Raw genomic sequence first — 15,220 nt, forward strand, 5'->3', positions numbered from 1 at the left:
CGCCGCCAGCCAATCAGCGGCCGGCGGCATAAGCTGATATGACGGCAGATCGCGCGACTTGGCTGCGCGCGGCTCTCGGCGGTCACGTGGGCGCCGCGCGCCCGGCCACGCCCCCTGCGCCCGCCCGGGAGGTGCGGAGCCGAGCCGCGGGGGCGGGGCCTCAGGGGTTGTTTCCGTCCGCTCTCGGCGGGGGCGGGGGGCGGGGGGGGCGCTGCGGGGGCAGCTCGCGGCCTTGATGCGGACCTGCCTACGGGCGCTGCGCCTCGAGGCGACCCATCGGTCCGAGGAGTTGAGGGTTGACGGGGATTTGCCGGCCCCAGCGCACGAAGCCGACGTGCAGCACTGAGCGCCCGGAATTTGGCCGACCCAGTTTAGGTGGGCGTGTCCGTGACAGGCGCCTTTAGACGGAACAGGTGAAGCACACGCATGCGCACTAAGTGGGGCTGCGTGTGGCCCCCTGGAGGTCTGCTGTTGCCCGGGAGTGGGTGGTTCCTTTATTAATTTTTTTCCCTTTTGTTTTGTAGTTCTTTGCTTTTTCTAAACGTGAATTGCGTTGATCACACTTGTCAGTGGGATTCCTGGGAGCCCCAGGACTGTGCAGCTTCTCGAAAGGCCAACCGGCCGCGTCAGCATCATCTGGGAGCTGCTCGGAAATACTCCTGGGAACCAGTCAGGCCTCCTGGACCAGAAGCTCCCCGAGGGCCCCCAGGACTCTGTGTTTTAACAAACAAACCCGAAATGAGTCTGACGTTTGTTAAAGTCGGAGAAGAACCACCGCTCTAGTGGATTTGACCAATCAGAAGAGAATCTGGTCCTCCTTCCGCTTTGCTCCTCCCAGAGTGATAAGTAGAAGGGGAAAAAGAGTGCTGGGAAAGTGAGAGATGACTAAGTTTGGGAAAGATGCGTTTGTTTCCTTGTAGGACCGACAGAAGTGCTGTCCTAGGAGGGGGGAAGTTATTAGACTCCAATCATAAACACCTTTTATATGAATGTTTTAGATACCAGTGGCTTCCATCCTATTATTTATCTATTTATTTACCTGTTTATCTACCTATCTATTTATTTATCTATGAGAGATCCAGAGAAAAAGAGGCAGAGACAGGCAGAGGGAGAAGCAGGCTCCACGCAGGGAGCCCGACGCGGGACTGGATCCCGGGTCTCCATGGGATCACACGCTGGACCAAAGGCAAGCGCCAAACCACTGAGCCACCGGGGCTGCCCTGCATCCTATTTTTTAATTGGCCTGTGACAGTATATTAGTTTCAGATGTACAGCACGACGACGTGATAATAGTATATTCGTTTCAGGTGTACGGCACAATGACGCGTGAAAGTGCCTCCTACTTTCCAGATCACGTTTTCTTCTTTGTTTCCTTTGTTGTTCTCATTTAATCCTTTAATTTGGGGGATTAAGATTTTTATGTTTCATTTCTGAGGAATGTAAAAATGTGATTGACCGTCAAAATAAGACGGCCAGGTATTTTGCCAGCAAACATGGGTTTGAGAATAGCAAGAGAATTGCAATTTGGGATAAGCAGGGTATGGCGAAATCATAGGCAAATCCCCAGAACAAGAGAGGAATGTTGGTTTATAGGGGAAAGGGGGAGGTTGGAAGTAGAATGGCTTTTCAGGGGCTGTGGGTTGTGACAATCTTTTATTGGCTGGGCTGTTGCCAAGGCAGAGGAAAACCTTCCTCCTGCCGGGGTCCTAAAATAATAGCAAAAGTACATGGACTTGCAAAGTTATGCTCTTCCGGTTGAGTCTGCAGTTGACTAGGAGCGGTAGGTGTGAGAGCTCTCCCAGCTGGCCTCTCAACTCCATTATGGTTAGATTGCCTTATATTCTCACAGATTTATATGTACATATATATAGTATATACAAATATATGTGTATTTTAAAGATTTTATGTTTATTCATGAGGCAGAGATATAGGCAGAGGGAGTAGCAGGCTCCTTGTGGGGAGCCTGATGTGAGACTTGGTCCCAGGACCCCAGGAGCCGAAAGCAGAGGCCCAACCACTGAGCCACCCAGAAGCCCCTTATTCTCACAGATTTAAAAGGTATTTAGTACAAAAGTTCCACATTTGTGGCTGCTGTAGCCTTGCCTATAGGACTCGTTTAGTCTACGAATATATTTTTTCCTTTTCCGTGAATTAAGTAGTTTCACATTTAAAAAAATGACCTACTGTGAAAGATTGGGAAATCTGACCTTGAAATTATAAACAAACTTGAAATAAATATCCTGAGTAGCTGGAATTTTATCATTGAATATGTGGTAGATAATACAACACCACCAGATAGTGATAAATGTGGAGAAAACAAAAGGGTGAAAGGATCAAAATTGATGAGGGCTGTTGTTTACCCAGCATGGTCAGAGTCCCTTTCTTTGTGTGGGGAACGTTTAACCAGAGTGGAGTTAGGGGGCCTCATTTACTTACAAGATTCTAAACTAGGATTTAGAGTCTGAACATTTTTGATGAGCTGGTAGGGCCACTGGCTCACAAACATCTGTTTGTATGAATTTAGTTTTTAGAGAGAAAGGAGTATTCAAGAAAAAGGTAGGTGCACAAGTACCCAAAACCAGAGGAAAAGAAGATTAATTCCTCAACCTGTGCCATGGGTTAGGTTTTAACTTCTAGTGTGGTACTTAATATTCTAGGGATCAGAGATCCCTCTGAAAATGAGATGAAATCTGTTGTCTGTCCCCCCCAAAGTACACAATGCATACAGTAGAAGCTCTTCCTAACCACTGTCCACTTAACTAATGTTCTCAATACCCTTTCTGAAACATGCCAGCTGATCCCTAGAAAATACTAAAGACTCACAGCTAGTAGCTTTCACTTTGGTTCACACCTATGTATCTGCTTCCACCAATTGAGTGGAATGCTTAGCAAGGGTCAGTTGTATTTGCTACCAATCTATTTCCATCATAGGCCTCATAATTATATAATTACACAAATTGATAAAATTTGAGTCTGCAAAGAAAAAGAATTGTTTTTTTCAGGTATTTATTTATTGTACAGCGAGTGAGAGAGCACAAGCAGGAGGGTAGAGTGAGAGGGAGAGAGAATCCAAAACAAACTCATGCTGAGTATGGAGCCCGACAGGAAGTTTGATCTCATGAGTCCAAAGATCATGACCAGAGCCAAAACCAAAAGTCAGAGGCTTTAACAGGACAGAGACTGTCCCACCCAGGTGCCCCAGGAATTACTGTTTTTAGGAAGACCAAAAATGCGTTGGGAAGACAGGATAAAGGTGAGTGCCAATAAAAATAGCTGAAACTGGGTGTAGGCCAGATGGTTATGAGACACTAGAAAGATTTTTTTAAAGATTTTATTTATTCATGAAAGAAACAGAGAAGGCAGAGACATAGGCAGAGGGAGAGGCAGGCCCCTTGCAGGGAGCCCCACAGGGGACTCAAAACCGGAACTTCAGGATCACGCCCTAAGCCAAAGGCAGACACCCAACTGCTGAGCCACCCAGGCATCCCCAGAAAGACTTTTTAAAGCTTCAAATCTGGTAGGATTCTACATTCAACTTGATTAGCAAGAGTCCTTAACTTGTCTTTACTGGGAACAAATTAAAACAGAAATGCAAAGCGCTAGGCACATAGTTTATGCAATGAAGACTACCCAGAACTTCAGCCAGGGGGACTGTACTCAAAAGAAAGGTCTTGGGGAGTGACTGAGGAATAAATACCTAGGTAAAAATAAAATTCTTAGGGTATATGCATTGATGAGGATGTAGATTAGGTTTCATCTGACAGATACCCAAAATAATAGTGGCTTACTCCAGAGAAAAGTTTTTCTTTCTTTCACATAAAAGTGTTAATTAGCATACTTGTCTGTGGTAACAAACCCTCAATTTATAATGATCCCAACACAATAGAAATTTTTCTCTTTCTTTTCTTTTCTTTTCTTTTCTTTTCTTTTCTTTTCTTTTCTTTTCTTTTCTTTATTTTCTTTTCTTTTCTTTTCTTTTTAGAAATTTATTTTTCACTCAAAACACAGTTCACATGGATGATCCTGATCATTGGGTGGCCCTCCTCTGCATGGAATCCAGATTTTTCCACCTTGTAGTGGAAAAATTTTCTGTGTCTTATCTAGAGAAATGGGAAAGAGGGGATTGAACATGCATAGCCACTTTTTTAAAGGCTTGGTCTGAAAATTCCATGCATTCTTTTGTTACCAATCTCAGTGACTACACAACTCAGTTATATGGCTAGGTCTAACAGAAAGGGAGGCTGAGAAATGTAGCCTTCATTCTGGTCAGCTAAAATCAGTTCCTAGGGGCACCTGGATGGCTCAATTGGTTAAGCATCTGCCTCTGGCTCAGGTCATGAGCTCATGGATTCTGGGATCCAGTCCTGAGTCAGGCTCCCTGCTCAGTAGAGAGTAGGCTCCTCCCTCTGCCTCTCCTTTGCCTGTGCATGTGTACACTCTCTCTCAAATAAATAAAATCTTAAAAAATAAAATAAAATCAGAGTTTCTATTGCTATAATAGTTATATCTTTATAACAAATCACCCAAAAATTTAATGACTTAAAACAAATATTTACTTCATGGTTTTTGTGGATCAGGAATCTGGATGCAGCTTAACTGGTCCTCTGGCTCTGGATCTCTCAAAAGGCTGCAGTGAAGTTTTGGCCAAGGCTCTATTTGGAGAGAGTTGGTTCCAAGCTCACTCAGTTGTCTGTAGCAGCCTTAGAAGACCACCTCCAAGTTCATTCACAAGGCCATTGGGAACCATCAAGTCCTTATTGGTTATTTCCAGAGAAATTGATTTCTTGCCATGTTGGCCTCTTCGTAGGACAGCTCATAACATGGGCGCTGCAATAGAGCAGGAAGGGGAGAAAGCAAGAGGGTGAGTGAGACTGAAGCCAGAATCGTTTTGTAACCTAATATTAGAAGAGATTGTGGTATTTTTATTAGAAGCAAATCATAGGTCCAGCCTACACTTAAGGGAGTGGATTTCACAAGGCAAGAACACCAGGAGGCAGAGATCATAGATAGTATTTTAGATGCTATCACAGTTACTCTGAGAAAAGGGAAAACCAATATTGGGAAACAAGCAACCAGTGTATTCATATTTCTTTCTTGTGATTCAGTCCTTGAATAAACTTTTGTCAATCAACCAACTAATCCCAACTATGCTGCGTAATAATAAAAGTTAACACTTAACAGGCATCAGGCACTGTTTTAATCTACTATTTGTATTAATGCTTACACAAACCCTTTGAGGGAAATGTATTTACATTTGAGCAACTTACAGACAAATTGAAGCACAGAGAATTTAAATAACTTGGCCGAGGGCACAAAACTTATAAGAGTTAGAGGAAGAATTATGAGCTCTTTGTAGCTGGCTGGTGGGTAGATTGGCCCATGGGAGTGTTGGGCCCTTTTCCCCTCTGATCTTCTTTGGATGGTTTTTGTTACAGGCATTAGATATTTTCCTTGAATGCAGATGCTGATCAATACTCCCTGAGAACCCTCCGCAGGTCTCTGGGATTTGCTCTCTGCATCTTTCTCCTGTCTGGCACTCTGTCCATGAACTTGAATTGCTTTCATCTCTCCATACTCTTCACTTCATCTCCTCAGCTTCATCTCCTCTCCTCAGCCCATTGGGCTCTAGCTAAGTGCTGTCCCTGCCCAGCATCCTTAGACACTCTCTCAGGGCAGAAAACTGGGGCAGTCCCTGGACTCATTCATTTGTTCCCCATTTCTCAGGCAGCACCGTCCTTGGTTATTTGACATCCCGTGTCTTGAAAGCCATTCTTTGGTGTGTTGTTTCAGGCAGAAGGGTAAATCTGATCCCTCTTCCTCCCTCTTGTCTAAAAACAAAAGTCAGAGCTCATGCTTCAAGCACTTCTCTGTACCATCTTCTACAGAATACAGAAGAGTACATAACATTTTTGGAAATTTGTGGCCATCCTCATCGCCATCCTGGGACTGCGATCCCATGTTATGAGGCTGTCAGCAGTAACTGAAGGAGTTTTTGTGATTCACCTCTGTGAATCGTGGAGAATGGAAGCAATGCCTCTTCAGGACTGGGTGATGAAACAAGACCCACAGTGAAAAGAGAGGCAGCCTCCTCATATCTCCTTGGAACATGGCCTGACTACAGTCCAGTAAGGACTGGAGGGTATGCTATGTCCACTTTTAACAAGCTAGTCTAGTTTCATCAAAGATGCAGGTGCATATTATTTAAAAAGACAAATACCATATGATAGCTGAAAAAGAGAAAAAAAAAAAAGCTGTGTCCACATCTTAATCCTGCCCTGCCCAGGTGACTATTCTTTACAATTTCAGCTGCATAGTATGTCATGTACCTCTCTATTCAAACAAACACAAATTAGTCATGCTTGCTGGGCCATCTAGGGATATCTTTCTCACTCTGGAGCCCTGGGATTAGGACTATGGGCTAGAAACAATGCTTTTACAGAATGCTGGCCATGTGACTCCTGTTAAACAAAATTCAGCCAAGTAGACCTGAATATCTATTTGGCTTTATTCAGCCACTCATGCATTGGGCAGCATCCCATCTAGCAAGAAGAGAGCAACTCCCAAGGAGGTGTACAAAATGGAAGGTGCGTATAGATGGGAGAAGAGTGAGGCAAGGAACTTAGAAGAGTGGATTGTTTCGGGCAAGATCCCCTTCCCTTAGGGGAAAGCCGAGGGTCTTCTGAGGCAGATTACCTCACTAATGCTGATGAGGAAGTCCTAGGCTGATTGGCTTAAAGTTCCACTCCTGGAAGAGGCTGAAACAGTTCAGTTGGGTGGGAAGTTTTGGTGGGGCTTAGCAAAAGTGACTCCATTTTGGGCCTGTTGTTTCTTTTTTAGCACTCCCTTCGACAGATTCCATAGCAACAGCAGAACATAGGATCTTTCACATGCACCAGTGAAGCACACCCATAAGTTTCCAGAAATAACAAAGGGAGAGATTTTGTTTGAGACCATGGGTAAAAGCAATGGATCTGCGACAGTTGAACTGCTAATGTGTTGTCATTCATAACCGTGGGCTGGTGGGTCCTGAGGAAATTTGAGTTAAAAATAAAAAATATGTGCTGGAATAGAATAATGCACAGACAGGATATTGATTTTCTCCAAGGAACTCCAAGCAGCTTCACAGGTCAAGTTAGGACTTGAAGAAGTGGGAGTTCACCAGTGCCAGGTGATAGATAAGACTGGAAGGGAGGGGGGAACTGTGTGCTGTGGAGCTTCACAGGTCAAGTTAGGACTTGAAGAAGTGGGAGTTCACCAGTGTCAGGTATAGGTAGGACTAGAAGTGGGGGGGAACTCTCTGTGCTGTGGGTGACAATATGAAAGAACAGAGTGTTCTGGAATGTGAACAAGGTATACTATAATGTTCAAGTTGAGAATTCTTATAAACAAGACCTGAGAGGTTGAATGAATTCTATTTGTTGGAATTCTTTGAAGCCTGGGATGAATTTCTTTGTGGGAAAATTTAATTAGCATCTGCCAGGCTTCTTGGGGATTCTAGTAATCCAGGATCACTCTAACTTAAATTCTCACTTTGAGGTCTTTAATACTACCAAGACAACAAGAATTTGGCCTGAGGGCTGGCTTTCAGTTCTAAATTCTTTTATTTTCTTTTTTTAAGATTTTATTTTTAAATAATCTCTACATCCAACATGGGACTCAAACCTACAACCCTGAGTTCGAGTCGCAAGCTCAGCTGGCTGAGCCAGCCAGGTGCCCCTCAGTTCTAAATTCTTGGCAGTGATTTCCTCCACTTGCCCAGCACCAGCATTTGAATTTATTTACTTCTGTAGTTCCCTGGAACCAGCGGTGGAAATTTTTTGTAAAGAAGTTAATCCAGATGCCTATGCCTAGATCACCAAATAATCAGAAACAGAATGAGAACCATCTTTCTGATGAAGGAGCCTAGCATTTTATTTACCGGCACCTTATCTGATGAGAAAACTGTTTCCAAATTTCTTTGCTTTAGAAAATTTGAGTAAATGAGAGAACGTGGAAATGGCTAGTCCAAATGACGACGGCTGGACTTCCTGGAACATCTTTTATCTACTTTGATTTTCACCAGTGGACTTTGAATACCAGAGCAGGTCCCAAGGTTTAGTGCCAAGATCAATAGTTTTGAAGACTTGGATCCAATGCCAGCCTCGTTACACATAAAGTTTGTGACTCTGGGGATCAGCTGCTCCTCTGTAAAATAGGACACTAATATATACTGTACCTATTAATTTGCTAGGGCCACCATGCCAAAGTACTACAAACTGGGCAGCTTAAAACAACAGAAACTTCTTGTCTGACCAATCCGCAGCCTGAAAGTCCAAAATCAAAGTACTGGCAGGGCCCCCTGAAACATTTAGGGAGGAATCCTTCCTTGCCTCTTCCTGGTTTGAGGTAGTGGTCCTCAGTACTTGGTGTTCCTTGGCTTGCAGCTTCCTTAACTCAACCTCTGCCTCAGTTATGTAATGTTCTCCGTGTGTGTGTGTGTGTGTGTGTGTGTGTGTGTGTCCAAGTTTCTCTCTTTAATGAAATCCGTTTTTAGGATTAAGGTCCCATACTACTTCAGTGGAAACTCATTTTCATTGACTGATTCTTTCTACGACAGCCCTATTTCCAAATAAGATTACATCCTAAAACACTGGGAGCTAGGACTCCAACATTACTTTTTTGGAAATCAATTCATAACAACTATCTTCTAGGTTACTCGCTTTTCTGTGTTCCTCAAAATACATCATAGGTATTGTATATACCTTAGTTATAGCACCTGCTGTTTTAAAGGCCACTAACCTTTGAAAAACTTCCAGTATAATTAACATACAATGTTATATTAGTTTCACGTGTAGAATATAAAGATTCAACGATTCTAAATGTGACTCAGCAATCGTTAATATAAGTGTACTCCAAATCCACTTCCCCTATTTCACCATCCCCCTGCCCAGGCCCTCTCTGTTTATTCTCTATAGTTATGACTCTGTTTTGTGGCTTGTCTCTTTTTAAATGTATTTGCTTATTTTTTTCTTAAATTTAACATATGACTGAAATTATATGGTATTTGTCTTTCTCTGACTTACTCCACTTAGCATTTTACCCTCTAGATCTATCCATATTGTCACAAATGGCAGGATTTCATTCTTTTTAATGACTGAATAATATTCCATTGTGTATATATATATATATATATATATATATATATATATATATATATACACATGACATCTTTATCCATTCATCTATTGATGGACACTTGGGCTGCTTCCATAGTTTGCCTATTGTAAATAATGCAGTAAACATAGGGGTACCTCTATCTTTTCAATTTGGTGTACCCATATTCTTTGAGTAAATACCTAGTAGTGGAATCACTGGATCGTTTGGTAACTCTATTTTTTTCTTTCTTTTTTCTTTTTCTCTTTCTCTTTCTCTTTCTCCTTCTCTTTCTTTCTCTTTCAGAACCCTCTCCACACTGTCTTCCACAGTGGCTGGAGCATTTTACATTCCTACTAACGCTAGACAGGGATTCCTTTTTCTCCACATCCTCACCAACACTTGTTTCTTATGTATTTTATTTTAGCCATTCTGACAGGTGCGAGGTGATAACTCATTGTGGTTTTGATTTGCATTTCTCTGATAATGAGTACTGTTGAGTATCTTCTCATGTGTCTGTTGGCCATCTGGATGTTTTCTTTGGAAAAATGTCTATTCATGTCATCTGCCAATTTTTTAAGGTTTTATTTATTTGAGAGAGAGACAGAGACAGAGAGAATGAGCAGGGAGAGGCAGAGGGAGAGGGAGAAGCAGACTTCCTGCTAAGCATGGAGCTGGATGTGGGCCTGGATCCTAGGACCCTAGGATCATGACCTGACCACCCAAGTGCCCCTCTTTTGCCCATTTTTAGCTGGATTATTTTTTTTAATATTGAAATATATCAGTTCTTTATATATTTTGAATGCTAACCCTTTGTTGGCTGTGTCATTGGCAGATAACCTTTTGCCATTCAGTAGTTTGTCATTTTGCTTTATTCTTTGCTGTGCAGAAGCTTTTTATTTTATTGTAGAACTAATAGTTTATTTTTGCTTTTTTTTTTCTTGCCTCAAGAGCTATATCTAGAAAGAAGTTGCTATGGCCAATGTTGGAGAAATTACTGCCTATGCTATCTTCTAGGAATGTTATGGTTTCAGGTCTCACATTTAAATATTTAATACATTTTGAGTTTATTTCTGTGTATGATGTAAGAAAGTGATCTGGTTTCATTCTCTGCATGTAGCTATCCAGGTTTCCCAACACCATTTACTGAAGGGACTATTTTTTTCCCATTGTGTATTCTTTTCTTTTCTTTTTTTTTTTTTAAAGAGAGAGAACACCCGTGAGCAAGGAGGAGGGGCAGGAGAGGAGAGGGAGAGAGAATCTCAAGCAGACTCCCTGCTGAACGTGGAGCAGGACATGGGGCTCAATACCAGAACCCTGAAATCATGACCTGAGTCCAAGTCAAGAGCTGGATGCTTAACTCACTGAGTCACCCAGGCGTCCTCCCCTCATTGTATATTCTTGCCTTTTTGTTGAAGATTTATTGACCATATAATTAAGGGCTGTCTATTCTGTTCTATTGATCCACAGGTCTGTTTTTGTGCCAGTACCATACTGTTTTAATTACTACAACTTTGTAGTCTATCTTGAAATCAAGGGTTGTGATAGCTCCAGTTTTGTTCTTCTTTTTCAAGATTGCTTTGGCCATTCAGAGTCTTTTGTGGTCCCATACAAATTTTAGAATTATTCTAGTTCTGTGAAAAATGCCATTGGTATTTTGATCAGGATTGCATGAAGCCTACAAATTGCTTTGGGAAGTATAGACATTTTAACAATATTCTTCCAATCCATGACCATGGAACATCTTTTCATTTGTTTGTGTCATGCTCAGTTTCTTTCATCAGTGTTTTATAGTTTTCATAGTACAGGTCTTTCACCTCCTTAGTTAATTAAGTTTGTTCATAGCTATTTTGTTATTTTGGTGCAGTTGTGAACAGCATTTTTTCCCTCTCTTTCTATTACTTCATTATTAATGTGTAGAAATGCAACAGATTTCTGTATGTTGATTTTATATCCTGTGAATTTACTGAATTCATTTATCAAGTGCTGGTAGTTTTTTGGTGGAGCCTTCAGAGTTTTCTACATATAGTGTCACATCATCTAAAATAGTAAAAATTTTACTTTTTCCTTACAATTTGGATGACTTTTCTTTCTTTATGTTGTCTAATTGCTGTGGTTTGGACTTCCAGGACTATGTTGAATAAAAGTGGTGAGAAGCAGACATTCTAATCTTTTAGAGGAAAAGCTCTCAATTTTTCCCCATTGAATATGATATTAGCTGTGGGGTTTTCATATATGGCCTTTATTATGTTGAGGCATAGTCCCTCTTTTTTTTTTTTTTAAGATTTTATTTATTTATTCATGAGAGACAGAGGCAGAGACACAGGCAGAGGGAGAACCACGCTCCATGCAGGGAGCCTGATGTGGGACCCGATCCCAGGACTCCAGGATCATGCCCTGAGCCAAAGGCAGATGTTCAACCCCTGAGCCACCCAGGTGTCCCAAGGCATGTTCCCTCTAAACCTACGTTGTTGAGGGTTTTTTCATGAATGGATGTTGTACTCTGTCAAGTGGTTCTTCTGCATCTATTGAAATGATCATATGGTTTTAATCCTTTCTCTTGGTGAAGTATCACATTGATTTGCAAATATTGAACCACCCTTGCATCCAGGAATAAATCCCATTTGATCATGGTGAATGATTTTTGTAATGTATTGTTGGATTTGGTTTGCTAATATTTGATTGAGGATTTTTGCATCCATGTTCATCAGAGATATTGGGCTGTAGTTCTCTTTCTGTAGTATTTATCTGGTTCTGGTATCAGAGTAATGCTGGCCTCATAGAGTGAATTTGAGAAACGTTCCTTCCCCTTCTATTTTTTGGAATAGTTTGAGAAAAATAGATATCAACTTTTCTCTAAATGTTTGGTAAAATTCACCTGTGAAACCATCTGGTCCTGGACTTCTGTTTGTTTGGAGTTTTTGAGTACTGATTCATTTTCATTGCTGGTAATTGGTCCATTTGAATTTTCTATTTCTTCCCGACTTTTAGGGAGGTTGTTTCTAGGAATTTATCCATTTCTTCTAGGTTGTCCTATTTTTTGGCATTTAATTTTCCACAATACTCTCTAATAGTCCTATCCTTTGTATTTCTGTGGTGTTGTAATTTCTCCTCTTTCATTTCTGATTTTGTTTATTTAGGTCCTCTTTCTTTTTTTGTTGAGTCTGGCTAGAGATTTATCTTTTTTTTTTTTATTTTTGTTTGTGCTCTAATCTTTATTTCTTTCTTCTACTGGTTTGGGGCTTTGTTTATTCTTTTTCTAGCTCTTTTACATGTAAAGTTAGGCTGTTTATTTCAGATTTTTCTTGCTTTCTGAGGTAGGCCTGAACTGTTAAAACTTCCCTCTTAGCACAGCTGCATTCCAAAGATTTTGAATCATTGTGTTTTCATTTTTGCTTGTCCTCATGTATTCTTTTATTTCCTCTTCAATTTCTTAGCCGACCCATTCATTGTTTAGTAACATGCTATCTAACCTCCATGTATTTGTGTTATTCCAGATTTTTTTTCTTGTGGCTGATTTCTAGTTTCATGGCATCATGGTCAGAGAAGATGCATGGTATGACTTCAGTCTTTTTTAATTTGTTGAAACTTGTTTTGTGATCTATTCTGGAGAATATGCCATGTGTGCTTGAAAAAGATTGTGTATTCTCTTTTAGGATGGAATATTCTGAACATATCTGTTAGATCCATCTGGTCCAATATGTCATTCAAAGCCACTATTTCCTTGTGGATTTTCTTTTTGGATGATCGATCTATCCACTGGTGTCAGCGGAGTGTAAATGGGATGGTAATGTCCCCTATGATTATTTTATTTCTATCAATTACTTCTTTTATGTTTGTTATTAGATGCCTTACATATTTGGGTGCTCTCATGTTCATTGTACAAATATTTACAATTGTTATATCTTCTTGTTGGTTCTTTTGTGTTCTCTTGTTACAGTCTATTTTTTCTGATATAAATATTACTTCCCCAGCCTTCTTTTCACCTCCATTTGTATGATAAATGCTTTTCCATCCCTTCACTTTAATCTGCATGTGTTTTTAGGTCTGAATTGAGACCCTTGTAAGCAGCATATAGATGGGTCTTATTTTTATATCTAGTCTGTCACCTTATGTCTTTTGATTGGAACATTTGGTCCATTTACATTCATAGTAATTATTGATCAGTGTGTATTTACTGCCATTTTGTTACTTGTTTTATGGTTGTTTTTGTAGTTCTTCTCTGTTCCTTTCTTCCCTTGTTCTCATTTACAATTCATTGGTTTTCTTTAGTATTATACTTGGATTCCTTTCTCTTTATTATTTTTTTTGTGTGTGTATCTATTAGCAGTTTTTTCATTTGTGGCTACCATTAGGCTCATATTTAACATTTTCTGCATATAGCAGTCTATATTAAGTTGATGGTCACTTAAGTTTGAACCTATTCTAAAAACACTAAATTTTTACTCCTCTACTCCTCTCCCCCAATTTAGGTATATAGTGTCATACTTTACATCCTTTTATTTTGTGAATGCCTTAACTGATTTTTATAGGTATACTTAAACTGCTTTTGTGCCTTCCTTACTCTTACTTATGGCCTTTCCTTTCCATTCCAAGGGCCTCCTTTAACATTTTGTGTAAGGATGATTTAGTGGTGATGAATCCCTTCAACCTTTGTTTGGGAAATTTTATCTCTTCTATTCTGAATGGTAGCCTGCCAGATAGAGTATTCTTGGTTGCAGGGTGTTTTTGTTTTTGTTTTTGTTTTTCTTTCCTTCAGCACTTTGACTATATCTTGCCACTCTCTTCTGACTTGCATAGTTTCTGCTGAAAAAGCTATTACTCTTATGGGGTTTCCCTTGTACGGAACTGTTTCTCTTGCTGCTGAAAAATTCTCTCTCTATTACTACTTTTTGCTATGTGTTTTGGTATGGACCTCCTTGTTGGATATTATTGGGAGCCCTCCATGCTTCCTGGGTCTGGATTTCTGTTTCTTTCCCCAGGATTGGGTAGTTTTCAGCTATTATTTCTTCAAATGAATTCTCTGTTCCCATTCTCTCTCTTTTCTCTTGCTGGATCCCTATAATGTGAATGCTATTATGCTTGATGGTGTCACTGAGTTCCCTAAGTCTATTTTCATTTTGTATTTTTTTTTCTCTCTCCCATTCAGCTTGATTGCTTTCCATCACTCTGTCCTCCAGGTTGTTGGCCCATTTTTTTGCTTCCTCTAGTCTATTTATTCCATTGAGTGTGTTTTAATTTCAGTGTTGTTGAATTCGTCATATGTGATTGATTCTTTTTTATGTTTTCTATCTCTTTGTTTGGGTCTCACTCCACTCTTTTATCAACTCTAATGAGTATCTTTATGACCATTCCTTTAAATTCTCTATCAGCCATATTGCTTATGTCCATTTTGTTGTCCATCTCTTCCTGTGATTTTTGTCTCTTTCTTTCACTGGAACATCCTTGTCTGTCTCCTCATTTTGTCTAACTCTCTGTGTCTGTTTGTGTGTGTTAGGAAAGTCATGAATGTCTTCCACCCTGTGTTGGTGAGCCTCTCTTGGGCCACCTTGGACTTGATTTGAGTCAGACCAGGCATTTGCCAGAGTTGGCGTGGTAGCACCAAGCTGCAGGCACTATCCCTGTGTTGTCTCCAGAGAAGCTTTCATTGGTGGGATTGGGTCTGCAGTCAGACCACATATCTGTCCCCAACCCACTGCTGGGGCTGCAATCAGACTGATGTGTGTAATTATCTTTCCCTTTTGTGGGGTAGGAGTCACTTTGGGATGGTGCTGGCCCCTGATGGGGCTGTTTGCACAGTGGCAGGCTTGTGGCACTGCTTTGGATGGACTGGCAAGGTGTGTTAGAGTGAGTATGTCTGCAAGAGAATGCTGGGGTGGAGGGGTTTGCTAGTCCACTGTGGGAGTGGAACTGCAGCCACCCCAGAAAACACCTGCCCAGGCCAGTATGGAGGAGGAGTGGGTCCATAGGAGAGCACAGGGATGGTGCATTACTATTAGCAGGCTAGGTGGAGAATGTTTACTCTGAGCTGGTTCTCACAGGTATCCATGTATCTAGGCTGGAGGATGGAGGAAGAAAATGGTGCTCT

The 15,220-nt window shown here is 40.9% G+C and overlaps 2 long non-coding RNA genes across 2 annotated transcripts in view; both read left to right on the forward strand.

Annotated features, from left to right (window-relative positions):
* The first annotated feature begins 216 nt into the window (after nucleotides 1–216).
* Nucleotides 217–997, forward strand: LOC125755084 (uncharacterized). Its single transcript, XR_007410626.1, has 2 exons — nucleotides 217–413; nucleotides 525–997. It is a non-coding gene; the product is annotated as an uncharacterized LOC125755084 (long non-coding RNA).
* Nucleotides 998–1,192: 195 nt separating this feature from the next.
* The window catches only part of LOC112671174 (uncharacterized), a 62,256-nt gene continuing 48,228 nt past the window's right edge, over nucleotides 1,193–15,220 (forward strand). Inside the window, exon 1 of the long non-coding RNA XR_007410620.1 lies at nucleotides 1,193–3,253. This is a non-coding gene — a long non-coding RNA (uncharacterized LOC112671174). The remainder of the gene's footprint in view (nucleotides 3,254–15,220) is intronic.

This window comes from Canis lupus, chromosome 5, assembly GCF_003254725.2.
Source record: "Canis lupus dingo isolate Sandy chromosome 5, ASM325472v2, whole genome shotgun sequence".
In the NCBI taxonomy this organism is placed as follows: domain Eukaryota; kingdom Metazoa; phylum Chordata; class Mammalia; order Carnivora; family Canidae; genus Canis; species Canis lupus.